This window comes from Sebastes fasciatus, chromosome 17, assembly GCF_043250625.1.
Source record: "Sebastes fasciatus isolate fSebFas1 chromosome 17, fSebFas1.pri, whole genome shotgun sequence".
NCBI classification, from domain to species: Eukaryota; Metazoa; Chordata; class Actinopteri; order Perciformes; family Sebastidae; genus Sebastes; species Sebastes fasciatus.
In genome coordinates this window covers 20,644,642-20,660,730 of record NC_133811.1, presented here as the reverse complement: position 1 = coordinate 20,660,730, position 16,089 = coordinate 20,644,642, and the positions used below count along the sequence as shown (strand labels likewise).

At 39.3% G+C, this 16,089-nt stretch overlaps 1 protein-coding gene across 2 annotated transcripts in view; it reads left to right on the top strand.

Moving 5' to 3' along the window:
* The window catches only part of trps1 (trichorhinophalangeal syndrome I), a 309,278-nt gene that overhangs the window by 157,514 nt on the left and 135,675 nt on the right, over window positions 1-16,089 (top strand). Inside the window, exon 1 of one of the 2 annotated variants that reach the window (XM_074614497.1) lies at window positions 15,480-15,945. The exons of the other annotated variant lie outside the window; for it this stretch is intronic. The gene's annotated coding sequence lies outside the window, so the exon portion shown is untranslated. Of the gene's footprint in view, window positions 1-15,479; window positions 15,946-16,089 lie in introns of those variants that run through there. 2 annotated transcript variants of the gene reach the window in all.

The following is a 16,089-nucleotide window of genomic DNA, read 5'->3' as shown; positions in this document are numbered from 1 at the left end:
CAACTCAACATGACAAATAAGATTTTTTTTTTAAGTTCTGTACGCCCATAAAAAAATATTTTATTTCTGCCAAAAATGAGTTTGATATCATGATTACTTTCTTATCCTCAGGGAACTCCTCATCAAACCAGCCTCCCCTAGCAGTGCTGCAATGGAACTCATACCCATACTAACTAAATGAAATGTAGGGATCAGTTTGGGATATATATATGAAATGAATGCATGTATATGTGATACATTTATATACATGTCATAAATCAAAGACAAGCAGAGTGCAAGGACAAGTTTGCAGTAATGCTGCTATACACCACAAAAATCGACATCTCCGTGACGAAACATAAACATAAACATAAACAAAAAAATGAACCTCCCAAAGCTGGTATATATGGCCGAGTTGCATTGAGGTCAGTGCACAAACATGCACAACATGGCAAAACCTGGATCAATCAATTTGAGGAATGGAAAAAGCACCGATATCTTTCTCTCCCTTCCCGTTTATCTAGTTAGATTTACATTTTGGTATGAGGAAGGATGTTTTAAACGAAATATCTGCTGCAGTGTTGGGCGTAGCGGCATGGGCGCCGGAAATAGTATCGCCCTGTCCCATTTTCTTTTTAAGGTCCCGAATCACTATATCCCGCAAATGCCCCTATAATGCAACACGGTAAAAAAAGACGTTTCAATCATTCCCGTCTACCATGTGCATGTCATGACTGGAGAGTGTGTTTTTACTGTATAGATATGCTCTCATTTTAATCTGTGCAGCAGCTGTCTAAACTGTGTCCCACATAACCGCAACCTGAACTGAAGCGTTTATTTACGCGTCAACTCTATTTTCTTTTTTTTTAAATACGTGCGTAAACGCGAGGTTGATGCACAATAAAAAAGCACTGAATAATATATTTATCCAGTAGAGTGTGCTGTGGATCTTCATCCAATCATACTCAATCATAATTAACCATTGTGTATCCCAATTCAAGTGAAATCAAAGTGATCTGACATCCAGCCGGCTACAGATTCACAATGAAACCAAAAATATTTTTACACTTCTCAACTGGTGGGCTGGCCCTCGCTGGGACGGGAATCCCGGCGCTACTGTCTAAATGGGGCGGACTGTCCGCAGTGCGAGGGGTCTGCGGCGATGTTGGCACCCCGTCTTGTTTACCATATGCTGTGTGACTTTTTGCCATCAGCATTCATAACCATACAACCTTTATGATTAAATTGTTTACTAGATACCAAATTCTTCATAGCTTTAACCTTGTAATTCTGCTCTCAAAGTGCTCCAGATTGATGCATTTAACTTTAAAATGTTCAAAATGTTCTTCTGGTGGAGCATGACCCCCCCTAGAGGGTCCGAGGTCACCCACGGGTCACGACGGGCTCTCAAAATCCTGTGGGAAACACTATATTAGCCTATGTAATCCAAAGCTGGCCCCCCTACTTCAAAACTCATTCCGGCGCCGCTGCGTAGTGGTGGATTTGTAACAGTACGAGAACCATCATTAGACTGTGTGGTCATAATGACCAAGGCCATTTTACAAGATGCTCCCTATGGTGCAAAGATTACTCCCTCAAAGTGTTTGCTTATTCCAAAACCACAAAGCTCACACACGGACACTAGTTCCATGAACAACAAGATAAAGTGAAACACCTCCCATGACCCCTCCAATCATTTTCATAGACTTGAAAGTTTGCTGTGAAAAGTTTTTAATATCTGGCCACTTTAAATTCCGTCAGCTACAATGCTGCCAAATGACAGCCTTTTAAAGCCTCCTATCTACACTCAATGTTCGATATTCAACAGATTTTGGGTGGAGTATCACTTTAATGGGCTTGTCCACGCTGGAAGGGGCCACTCCTGGTGCTACGCCTCCCTTTATTGTAGTTGGCCACTTTCTTGGCAAACAAAAGATCTCGCAAAGTGAGTCAGCTCACGATGATGTTTTATTGGACTGGTTGTTTCGGGCGTGATCCAAAACAAGGGACAGATAACACACCTCATCCTCTGACGCATTTAATATGAGCCACATTGTGTAGTTGTATCTCCTAGGCAACAATTTGCTTGTTTGTTGTTTGTAAATAACTGGGATTAAAATACTTAGCTGATAATGACATCTAATACTACCGTGTGAACATACACTGCCGTAATTAAACTACAAATATAGACAGAGAAAGAAGGACATGTCTTCATGGTTACTATCAACCAATACAGTATTTTATATTAACCCCTTACAGGACAGGGGATGATCAGGGGTAAATAAAAAGTTAACAGTAGATGTCACAAATAAGTGGTGTACATCGCCTAAAGCTGGGGACCTGAAGATTAATTTGAGATGCGGCACTGTGTGTCAAGTTGTTCTAGTCATACATCAGAAATAAAAATGTATTAATTAATTAATTAACTAAAATAAATTGTGAAAGTGTATAGGAGCGTAGAACATGATGATATAAGTTTGTGATGACCATCCCAATGCTCCATTATGTCTCATAAATTGTTATGATAAATCTCATAATAGTAGCCATTTCACTACAATGAAATGGCTACTATGGGGAATAACATCATCACACATGAATACAATTGGGCTCATTGGATCCACAAGAGTCTCAGCTTTACAGTGGTACCCAATTTACCCAATATTCAATTCCAAGACTGTTACGGGATCCCACTATGCAGAAATATTCAAATACACCATTTTTGAATAGGCAAAAATAACACATTTATACTGCATGAAAAAAAATTTTTTCCTCGCCGAAGTTTAGCGTAACTTCGTAGCGTTATTTAGTGATCTTCCCGACAAGCTAGCATGACATTGGTACCAATGGATTCCTTAGGTTTTCTAGTTTCATATGATACCAGTATCTTCACTTTAACTTGAAAACTCAGCCCGCAACAGCCTCTGAAAGACAGAATAGTGGCCAGGCCTGGCGCCGGGCCATCAGAGTTTTAAGGGGTTAACACTTATTTTCTGTGGCTGCAAAACCACACATGATACTTTCCTGTAAAGAAATGCCTTAAAAAAGATTCAGGATCTAACATTTCACCCACCTCGGGTGTGATTTCCTCTTTAACAACCTCTCACACCACACAGTCATTGATAGAAGCCATATTGAGTGTGGGCCGGCTCATCATGTTAACCTCAGGGTAGGACGTTCAGTTCCATCAGGGGATTGGTGGTCCCTCTAGTATCCACTGAATCATTTTATAGGAGGCTGACCCCCTGCTGCACAGATGAATCAGCCCTCTTGGCTACTTCCATTTCCAGTGTTATGCTGACCCCATGAACATAATCCAAATGTTTTTTCCTCCCCACTCCACTGGTGGAGGGCTCATCTGTGATGCTGTGAGAGGCTTTCAGTGAGTGGTGATATTCCTCTGCAGCTCCAGATCTGCCTCTAAAGCACATGGTAGGGTGCAAAGCAACACATTGTAACTGCACTGTAATCATAGTCGTCATCCTTTAACAGTGCCGTAAAGGCTTCAGGACTCGTTTCTGCACTGGAATTGGCACGTATTTGCATGAACACCTAATCAGGATGACGGCATTCAACATTATAGGAGCTGCTCTTTATATAAGGACAGCAGCAACACTGCAGTCTTTAGTGACTAGTAGAATGAAAACTCATTACAGGCTGGGGCGTTGTTTCAGCTAAAGCCAAGGTATGGCAATGTGTCATGATGTCAAGGACCTACTATGCTATTAAAAACTGTTTTAATAGACATAAAGCTCTCTCATATTCACAATGCCTAATGTTTGCATGTAATCCGCGAATTAAAGGTGCAGTGTGTAGGATCTGTCGGTATCTAGCGGTGAGGTGAGGAGATTGCAACCAACTGAAACTTCTCCTGTATGCCAAGCGTGTTGGAGAGCTACGGTGGCCGACATAAAAACGCAATTTACCCTATCTAGAGCCATTTGGAGCAGAGCCAGTGCTCAGATTGTGTGTGTACATGGGAAGTGAGTGGCGAAGCAAGAGAGAGAGAGCGGCAGCAATGGGAGCGAGTAACGTTATCGACTCCGGCCCAAGCAGCAAAAGTTAAGAGTTTGGTTTGTCCGTACTGTAGACACATGGCGGACCCATAATGAAAACACAAGAACTCTTATTTTCAGGTGATTATACACTAAAGAAAACATACTTATTAATATTATATTCCATTTCTGCCAATAGATCACCCTAATTGTTACACACTGGTCCTTCAAGAGAGAGCATTGAAAACTCCTTCCATGATCTATTTTGGCGCATATTTCTAGCTCTTTTTCCTAAACAGTTTCCAATGACGGCTTCTCAGATGGTTCAGTGTAACAAACCATATGGCGGGTCAGGTCATATTTCAGCACCATGGACAGAGAGGGGAGGTCTAATTATCATTAGTCATTTGTTTAAACTTCACAGAAAATAAAGAAATCCATTGAATTAAATGCTAGTTTCTTGCAGGTAACCAAGGGGATTTCAGAACACAAGGTAAATTTGGCACAAAATAGGCAAATTTATTGTAGTTTCGAAGTAGGCTGCTAAGGCCCGACCATGCAGACTGATTTCAGTCTTCTTTAACATGTTTGAACTCATTCGTTATTGGAGAAAAAACACCTACAATCATCATTTGTACAGGCTGTTGGGAAAAATGGTTCCATAACACACCTTCAAAAACCATCATCAACTAGCCGGCCTCTGATTTTTCTTCACGGTGATGTTGATAAGTTTAGCTTCGTAATACCGTATTATGCGTTACTAATACGCGGTCACACACACACACACACACATGCAAACACTTCAAACGGGCAATAATAATAATAATAATAGGCTTCCATTTTCCAGATTTGTTGAGCACAAATGATTTCTAAGGCCGTACAAGTGAAATTAGTTTCTCATCTTTATTTAATAATGATTTAAAAAAAAACTGATTCCAAGGTATGACAGTTGCCTGGCTTCGCCATAAACAATTAACGCCTATGATTACAGGGCTGCACCTCCAGCTAAATGCCACATTTACAGCATGATGCAACTGTCATTATAATTCTCACACAAGCGTTGCCGTCTTCCAGAGCTCAGTTTGCCTATGAAGCCAAAGCCCCGTGACTAAACTGGCTGCCGTGACACTGACACAATAACATGTTTGATCACACTTAAAATATCAAACATTATGTCAGCTACTGTCTATGCTTATTTATTAGTTTAGAGTGGTGGATGATGTAGCCTAGTGCATCCAACAACAACCTTTCTTTCATGTTATTCCCCATCTTTTATCGCATATCTCTATTGTCAAATAGGCATAAAAATACACAGAAATACTTTAAAGGTGTTCTATACCATATCCAGAGGATTAATGTAGCAGCAAACAACTATTGTCTATGTAAAGATGTAGAGGAGTAATGTCTACCTGAGCAGAGAATGAAGTCTCTCTTCCTCTCTGTGTGTTGTAATCCGAGTTTCTCTGTGCTTTGTTTACATCGCCGGGCCAGCCACACGTGCATGTTAAGGCGTGTCCCACTGGCTAGCTCATGGCCGCCGCTCTGCACTGCGCTCATACAGCGCATACAGCTGATAACGCCGTCCCGACCGACGGCGTCGTCATGGAAGTGTAGCGACCGACCTCTGGTCCCCCCTCTGGTAAACAAACAAACACCGTTAGCTCTGTCAGCACTGTTGCTGTTGTTTTCACTGTTAGCACTGTTAGCACCATTAGCTCTGAGCCACTGGCTCAGCCATCTCCATGTTGTGAGCCGTGTGGAGGCAATAGAAATGCTCCCAATCTCACATTTTGCACCTTTAAGGAAAAAAAAGTGCTCTGCATAAATGTACATTCATACTTCATGGGCTGGTATTAGAGTTCTTGACATCCTCCGGCAGAGAATTTATATCACATCCTGCAAAAATGGTGTGTAATAACTGGCCGCCTATACCTCAAGGTCTGTTCCAAATGAAATAGCAACAGGTTTTACCCGCTAGACTCTCTGAATTTTTGCTTCGTCAACCAAGACAGACACCATGCAGTGACTTCAGGGATTAAGGAAGAACTCCTCTGGATGTTCTGTAGAAACAGCTACAGTCCATCACTTTCAGTGAAGGCTGACTTTTCCATAGCTCAGGCTGTGTGCTCACAGATGATATAATCTCATCAGAAAGAGCCTCCTTCACTTAAGGTCAGGAGACATCAAGATAAAGATCTTCTTGCATCTTCCACAGAAGGTCAAACACATCAGAGATAACAACTCTGATTTGAGAGAGAGAGAGACTCTTTAGTTGTTATCCTCCATATCTTGCTGACTTTATGGCAACTCCAGCTGCGGTGCCAAAGCTCTTTTGCTCAGCATGTTTTTGTCTAGCAAACTGTCTTATTTCATCCCTGCAGGGGTAAAGAACAGACCAAAACAAAGACCTTAATGTCTTTCTTTTCTGTGGTGATAAGGCACAATTACATAGAAATTGTAAGCATGGGTTTTTGGCTCATTCCTTCCATTGATCGTGATGGTTGTGGTCATGATACTGGCAAGAATCTCTTAGCTGGACCACCACGGGGAATAGTCATCGTTTACTCTTTGGCTTGTGTGTCCGACTCAGCTTGACGATAAAGAACTTGGCAAGAATTAAACATGAAAGTCAATCTTGCTTCAGGAAGACTTGGTAAAAAGTCTGGCTGGTAGTTGTTTTGCTGGACTTTCCAATCCAGGGTTATTATGATGAATATAATGGAGTCTTTCTATTTTGAAACAACAGTGACTTTTAACTCTTAATTGATTTATATTGAAATGATTGTCATTCATTTAAACCAGGAATATTATCGCTAATGCTTTCTAATAAATTGAAAGATGACTTGTTACTGTGTGAACTAAAACATTTTAACCACACAGCACATAAACCCTAAAAACATCCTATTGGTGTATTCCTTAAACTCGAATGTTTTCCCATCATTATTCAGCTCACTGTTTACTGTTGCCAGGGTTAGAGATTCATATCATTGTTGGAATTAGGTAATAAAGTCTTGAATAAATGGTGGATTTCATGCCAGTGGGAATCTAAGGGTCATGGTCAGTTATAATAAAAAAGAATAATAATGGATTTACCTTGGCAAACAGAAGTATGAGTTCAGTTGGTTATATTTCTGACAACAAACAGAGAATCTAATGTGGAAAAAGTAGGCTGGTGTTTGCTGGTGAGTCAGTGGGCTATGGTACAATACTGACCATGTAAAAGCAATGGCCAAGTTTTGAGTCAATCTGACGGCTTTGGTATTCTCAGTCTTTCCTGTTGCTAGATACCTCGACATGACTAATAAAAGCAAAATGCCCAAACATAAAACAACTTCAAAATGAAAAATGGAAGAAGATGTTTTGAAAAAACCTGCCTGGTGGCAGTCGCAGAAGAAAAGAGGCTGAAGGAACCTCTTTGTTTAAGTAAGTGCCCGTCTACAAGACAGGCGTCTGCCAGCGAGCCACACTGACCAACTGGAAAAAATCAGCAAGCTGCCTCCAGACAAACTGGTGTGGAAAGAGAAAAAAACAAATGTAAGAAACCAGGCACAGCGTGGTAGACTCTGGAGATAGAGAGAATAGAAACAAATGCAGTAAAGCACTCAAACTTGGGCTGTCAATCGATTCAAATATTTAATCGCGATTAATCGCAAATTAATCACACATTTTTAATCTGTTCAAAATGTACCTTAAAGGGAGATTTGTCAAGTATTTAATACTCTTATCAACATGGGAGTGGGCAAATATTCTTGCTTTATGCAAATATATATATATTTATTATTGGAAATCAATGAACTTCTTAATTCCTTTGGTTTTCTACTTTCATACCAGAATCTTGTCAAGTTATCAAGTTGTGTTATTGCATTAAAGAAATTAGTGGCGTTAAAACAAATTTGCGTTAACGCGTTATTATCACGTTCATTTTTACAGCCCCAACTAAAACCAAAAAGCATCACATATTACACATAAAATGCTTGAGTTGTTTATTATTTAATATAGAGAAGGTCATACTAGGTCATTAAACACCCGTTACGAACAGTATCAGTCTGTCTGTTAGCCAGTCTAGCTTTATGTCTATGTCCTCCTCTCCTTTTGAATTATGGAGAATCAAAGGAAAGATATAAAGGAGCATTAAGTATTAAATTTCAAAGAACAGTCACACTGGGACATTAAACACCGGGGAGCAAACTTGAAGTCTGTCACAGTGTCACTGTGGTTTTATTTAAATTTTACTGGTCTTCTGTGGACACCATCATAATTTTACATAATCTAACATAAAAACACAGTATGCCTTTTGATGGATATTTTACTGTCTGTTTTATTTTATGAAACTGGCTGGGCAGTCAACGCTTCCAGCAGACTTTATCAGTAAGATAGAGTCTACACTAGATTCTTAAATATTGTGTTTTTCAGACTCTGTCGAGACATCTTCTACTGGAATCAGTAAAGATCTACATACTTCTTGTGTTTTGTACATCTGTGTTTTGTGTAAACTGTTTTTCAAGCCTTTACTCAGTTTGAAAGTTTGTGTACAAACTCGAGAAACAAAAAGTATTAAATGCTTACGAAATAACGAAATGCAATTCTCCATATATGCTGACTCAAAAGTTCTTGTTCTCACAGGGATTATACATATCGCTGATTACTGGGATATGGTTCGCTGTTGTGTATATACACACTCATTCATCGTCCTCTTTGTATTCCCTGATTGAGGTCAGCTACTTCCAAAGCTTGGCAATAAAGATGAGAACTGCATTGATCTAGGGCTGCAGAGGACTCTCGCCATTTGTTTTTCAGACAGCAGAGTCAAAGGATTTTCTTTTCACTTGACCTTGTTATTAGCAAAAATATATGCAGTGTTTGTTTTCTTTGCTGCTGCGAATGCTGAATATCATTTCACTTTAATAAATACAGTTTTAGCCCGTATCATGAATCTACTTTTAGATTGATATAGTATAGAAATAGTATTTAAGTTTACTGAAATGGGATCAGCCCTTTTCAAAAAACACTTTCTAGGATTTCAAAAATATTGTGTTGGTTCAATTAATCGTATCTTGGGGAGTTGGGGGAAAACCCACGCAAAGGGAAAACACTAAATTGTCACATCTGATTAATACCCGATCCACTCCTTAAGGTCAGTACTTGCCCCGGATCAGGTGGACCAGATCACCTAATTAGGAAGTAACAAAGATGGAGCAGGAAAAGTCACACAATTCCTTGTTGCCATTTTGATTATTTGATAAATCTGCACTGTATGACCCAGAGCCGGCCCAGACCAATTTGGGGCCCTAGGCAAAATTTTAGCTGGTGCCCCTTGCATCGCAGCCAACCAACCCTGAGTCCCGTCCCCCCTTAGTTACTGTTGCTGGGTCGGACAAACTTGACAAAAAGGAACTACTTCAACATACATCGCAGCGACACGAAGCCGAGATAATATAAACAAAGGAACGAAATCAGACAAAATCATGCGGGGCCGCAGAGCTCTGTCGGGAGGTGGAGAGCTGTGGCAGCAGTGGCTCCTCCTCCAGCCATGAGCAGAGCTTTGCCTTGCTGCTCCTCTGGTCCCCGCTGGGGGCCAACACCGACACCACGCTGCTGGAGGCCCAGGCCGTATTGCTGGGCCCGCTAGAGGGAAGGGAGCACGGGAGAACCAGAACCAGGACAGCGCCGGAGGAGACTTTCAGACCCTGCTGCAGTAAAATGAGAGGTTTTCTAAAGGGACTCTGGTGCTCGGAAAACACTACCGCTTTTGTCCACAGGGACCGCCAAAATCAACACAAATGTAATGTGACTTACATAGTAATGTTACCTTTGAACAGACATAGCATGTAGTACATGTATAACCCATCAGTAAACGGGAATGTTGACCGAGCACAGAGTGAAAAGGGGCGGGACTTAGGAAGGGTCAATTCAACCACCAATCATTTGGGTGATGCTGCCGGCAACCAAGAAAATAGGGCCTATTTAATAGTTATGTTGTTGGAGGCTCTTTTTTTGTAATATTTTGAAATAATATTAGCAAAAAATAGTTGAAGTTATAAATTTAAATTTTTTTTCTCATCATTTGGGGCCCCCTATGGATGGATACCGCCTAGGGCCGGCTCTGGTATGAAATTTTATGGATGCTGCTTTCTGGTTTGCTCCCTTAACAGTCCCCCTTTATGACTACATGAGAGAGACAGCAGAGACAGCAGACAGATCAAGACGAGAGAAGTGATAGAGGGATGTGATAAATATACCTTGAAAACAGAGGAAGAATCCATATATTTTAGATGCCACATTGAGGAGGCGCAGAAAAAAAAGGGCTGTGACAATATTATTCACACAACAATTCAAACACAGTGATGACAGTGACAACACAAAACAAGAAGAAAGTTTTGTGAGTGTTGTCACAGGTAGATGTGTCATCACAAGCAAGATTGCTGGACTATATTGTATTTTATCGTATACACCCCCTGTTGTTGGGTGCAGGAAACAAAAGATTTTCTTTACCAACAGGACAATATTAGTTTCAAATAAGAAGAGGAAACTATGGGACTGGGCCGTAAACAATATATTTGTTGAAGAAATAGTTGAAGAAATGAAGAAAATATTGGAGGAAGGCAAGAAAATGAGACATTTCAAAAAGAAATCAATGGGGGGTTTATGTGCAAGACTTGCGGCAGGTGGCAGGTGTATTATTTCTTCAATGTGACTTTTTTCTCTGTGGTCCGTCCAAAGCCTGCACCACTCAGGAGGTGGTGGATCCAGCAGTGTGTATGCCCGGAGGCTGCGGTATTGCCTTTGTTAGCAAAAAAATCTTACCTTTGGCTTTTGAAGGGCAGTGTTTTGAAAAAGAAACTAAAAAGTTCACAGTCTCTTCCTCCCCATGGGGCAATGGGAGAAGGACTGTGAAGGGAAGGGGGAGAGACTTAGCCAACAGCCTGGTTTTCATACCGAGCTAACAAGGGCATATTCATTATTTATGTCACTCAGTCCCCCCACAACATTCCTGTAAACTATTCTTTGATTATTTTTGCATTACGGCTACTATAAAAAGTCTGAAGGCCTGACTGAATATGCAATAGCCTACTAAAACATTCATCTCGTCCTTCGGTTGCTTGGTTTCCATTTGACTCGTCCACAGTAAACATCTGCATGACACCATAAGGTAGCTTGCATAAAAGCATCCGTTAAATCGGATGATATTTGACAAGAAGTTCTGCAGTCTGGCTCCTGTGGTCAACAAGGATCATCAGAAGTCCAAATCAAGATGTCACATGATTACACCTGAGGCAGGGAGAACAAGGCCCAATTCAAATGTCCTTCTGAAGGCCTTAAGCCCTGAACCTCAGGGACTTTACTGACGTCACCTGGCTTGAAATGGTATAAATAGGAATAGGACAGCGCTTCACGTTACCATTGGTGCCTGCAAATGAAACTCGGGAGCTCGTGTTTGCAACATGGGAAGTCGTGTACGCCATATGCTTGGCGTTCAAGTGGTTAAGTCGTGAGAACACCGCTGCTAAGCAACGGCAATAATAACGTTACTGTCGGCGTCTAGAAGCCACAGAGGCTAGTGGCAAGTGGGTAAAAATAATGCAGGAAATGCAAAGGCATAATGACAAAAGGAAAAACATGAGGTCGTTGGGAATATCAACATTTTCCTCAAACCTATTATAAAATTACAAAGAAAAACAATATACGACTTAAATTACAATATATTAATTTATGCACTGAAAAATGTACTTTCTGACAACGTCAACAAACACAACTTGTGAACTCTGAGCTTTCAGAAACTTTCCCCTTACGAGGTCGTGAATATCACATGAGGGGGGCGTTCATATGGACTCTTCTCCTGAACACGATAAACACGACCCTCCTGTCAGCATCTAGAAGCCACAGAGGCTTCCCAGAGAGAGACCCACAATTCATAGCGTGGAAGACGTTTAAATCAGGCAGGCGGTCCCTTAAGTGCCTTGGCCATGAAGAAAGTAAAAAACGTAAAATAAAAAACCCCAAAACCACATAACATGTTTTGGCGTGGTCAAGGTAACGTGATATGTCCTATTCATACCATTTCAGGCCCTTACAGCCTCTCGCACTCGAGCACTTACCAGGTGACGTCAGTTAAGTCCCTGAGGGTTCAGGTCTTAAGGCCTTAGGGGGCACATTGGGATTGGGCCAACCACTCCTGCCTGGAAGGAATCGCCCTCCTCAGGTGCAATCACTTCACCTCATCGAGGCTATATATGCTGCCTTCCAACCTTTGCTGTATCTTTGACTATGTTTTATTAGTTTTGTAAGTTAATTTCCTGATTTAATACTTGATTTACTTTAATTACTGCACGCTATTTCTCTTGATATATTTGATTTAATGTTAATAATTGTGTAACTGCTTTGCATTTTGAACTTGGACTCCTGCCTCATCTACGGGTCTGCCCACCAGCCGTTAGCTTTAGAACCTAACAAGGATATCAAATCTGGAGTAATATAAAATAAGATAATACAAGCTGATATTAGAGTTGTAACATTACCTATACTGTATCTGCAGAGCTCCCCAGTAGATGCACCAGCTGCCCAAGACTAGGTAAATTATCATTTCATAAATCCATTTACTGATTGAGATTTTGATCATGCTGGCCCAGGTTTCATTTGCCCTCTGGTTAAATAGGTAGTGATACCAGATAATAGTTATTAATATGTATGCTCCTCTGATCTTGCAGTGTAGAGGAGAGACCACATCAAATTTGTTTCAGATTAAACACATTTTTTAAAAATCAGATTGCCCGAGGTTTTGAGAGCTATGAGAGCTTTCCATGTATTTTGAGGCAGAGAAAGGTTGATTTACATTTTCAATGCTTTTTAATGCTATAGTAAGATATTTGCGTGTGGTTCATTTTATGGATTCATTAAATGGTCTTAAATTAAACCAATAAAACTATCCAAGAGCTTAGTGCAAATATACTATACAGCAAATTGTAGAAAACTGTAGATGGTCAAATAAATGTCTAATTTAGTCATAAACTACGTTGTCTGTTTGTTTTTTTCAATTAAGTATAATATTATGACGCATCTTTGTGTCTTATTTTTCCCATTTACCTTAACCTTGTGCAGAAAGGATACGATTAGTATGAATCAGAATTGTAATCACATGTCGTTCAACAATCTGAAGAGGCCATTTGTCAGAATGCTGATCTTTAGTTGTGATATTTAATTAAATTTTGCTGCTAATACTTATGCACATTTGAATGCAGGAATTTCATTTGTAATAGAGTATTTGGTATTAATATTTTAACACTGTATTAATGCTACTTAATCCTTTTACTCAAGTAAAGGATGTTAGTACAACTTCCACCAGTGGAAATAGATTGGGTCAGTGGGTTTAACTGAAGACTTAAAGATACCTTGTGGAGTTTTTCCACCACTAGTAGTGCTGTAGAGTCAATATTGTTTGTATCTCATGCTGTAACAGAGCTTCATGTTTTCATCTGCGTCCTGGTGCACATATACATTTATTTTGACTGCAGAGCATGCTAATGCAGTGTTTACAATGAAAACTTGAATGTTCCTTTAATTTATTCAGACTACACTGTGCGTCATTTTAGTCAATTCTCTTGATTTTAATTCTGTAGTTACTATGTAGGAAATTCAATTAACAACATTTTCTGTCACTTAAGTCACACTGGGATTTTTTTATTTATTTTTTTAGTTTTAATTCTGTAAATAAGCGAGATTGCGGCATGCCACTTTAAGAGACAGAGATAAACAAAACATTCATTTTGGAATTGTTATTTTTATTATTAATTAACAATCATATTTTTTTTTCAGGAAAAGCCATGCTTTGATTCAGCACCTTTCTAAAGGCTCTGTTGATGTATTTTTTTAAATTTTTTATATTTGTCTACATGAAAATGTTATCAATAAAACCTTTAAGAGTCAGTGTTTATGATTTTAGTGGCGTACTTGATTTGATTTAGTAGGCTATCCACTGCGTAAATAAGTGAGATTACAGTGTGTGTCACTTTAAGAGTCAATGGTCTTGATTTTAATGAAGGTCTAGTAGTTGATTTGGTTCAGTATTAACTGTGTAAATAAAATATTAGTGTCTGTCGCTTTAAGAATCAATGTTTTTGATTTTATTGGAGTAATTGATTTGGTTTAGTTTTATCTGCGTAAAAGTGAGATTACAGTATGTGATCCTTTAAGAGTCAGTGTTTTTTGATTTTTTTTTAGTAATTGATTTGGTTTAGTATTAACTGCGTAAAAAAGTGAGATTACAGTGTGTCACTTTAAGTGTCGGTGTTTTTGATTTTATTGGAGTAATTGATTTGTTTTAGTATTAACTGCGTAATGAAGTGAGATTACAGTGTGTGTCCCTTTAATTCTGTCTTCTTGATTTTAGTGTATTAGTTGATTTTCTTTTAACTTTGAACAGTGTTTTTGATTTTTGAGTTTAGTATTAACTGTGCAAATAAAATATTACAGTATGTGTTCCTTTTAAGAGTCAGTGTTCTTGTGTTTTTTGTAGTGTAATGTATTAACTTTTACAAATAAGTGACACTGAGTGTGTGTCATTTTAAGAGTCAGTGTTTTTGACTATAGTGGAGTAATTGATTTGGTTTAGTATTAACTGCGTAAAGAAGTGAGATTACAGTGTGTGTCACTTTAAGAGTTAGCGTTTTTTATTTTAATGGACTAAATGATTTGGTTTAGTATTAACTGAGTAAATTAAATATTTACGGTGTTCCAGAAGACTGAGCTGACTCACAAGTACTGTGGTATCCGCATGCCCCTTTTCGTGCATATGCATATACACTGTAAATGTATATTGAAACAGGAAAAGAGTTAGGTATAACTATCTGTAAAGTTTGGTATACACTGTTATTTCCAAATAGAAATAAAATAAAAAAATACAAATAAAACATATTTACAGTGTGTGTTCCTTTAAGAGTCAGTGTTCTTAAATGTTAGTGTAATGTATTAACTTTTACAAATAAGTGACACTGAGTGAGTGTCACTTTAAGAGTCAGTGTTTTTGACTATAGTGGAGTAATTGATTTGGTTTAGTATTAACTGCGTAAATAAGTGTCATTACAGTTTGTATCACTTTAAGAGTTAGCGTTTTTTATTTTAATGGAGTAAATTATTTGGTTTAGTTTTATTCACGTTAAAGTGAGTTTACAGTGTGCGTCACTTAAAGAGTCAGTGTTTTTTATTTTTGAGTTTAGTATTAACTGTGGAAATAAAAAATGACAGTATGTGTTCCTTTAAGAGTCAGTGTTCTTGTGTTTTTTGTAGTGTAATGTATTAACTTTTACAAATAAGTGACACTGAGTGAGTGTCACTTTAAGAGTCAGTGTTTTTGACTATAGTGGAGTAATTGATTTGGTTTAGTATTAACTGCGTAAAGAAGTGAGATTACAGTGTGTGTGTGTGTGTGTGTCGCTTTAAGAGTCAGTCTTCGGGTGGCTTCTTGATATTAATAGAGCTGCTGTGTCTTCCTCCTCCTCTGACGTAATGCCCACAGCAGCGTACAGAGAGAGAGAGAGAGAGACAGGCAGAGAGGTCCTGTCACAGCAAAGCGATAACACTAGTCTGAACAAAAAAAAAAAAAAAAAAAATAACAAGATAACGAGCTGCTCAGCTTGGGTTTGGCTGTGACCAGCACAAAAAAATCCGCGTCTGGGTTGCGCTAAATAACAATAACATCGGGAGAATATTGCAATAATATATACCCAGAGAGCAAATCTCACTAACCAGTCGGTGTAGTTTAACAGTGTTGCCGCTTAACTATCTCTCTTTCCCTCTCAGACCAGCCAAGACACTGTCACCCCGTCCGACATCATCAACAAACAAAAAAAAAACCCCACAAAGAGACGAGCCAGCCAGCCACAGCCAGCCAGCCACCATCTTAACAAGGCTGCTGAAAGAGAGAGACACACACTGAGAGAGAAAGAAAAAGAGGGCTAATGCTTTATTTTTTGATCAACAGGTAAGCAAGCAGCACCCAAAAAGAAACTAACACACACAGCCCTCCTGTCTCTGTAGCTACTACTAGTTGGTGCAGTGTTGCATTGTAAAAAAAAAATGCATCGGCGATGTTGGAGTTGTAGATGGCGAAATGCATGCTCTCCTC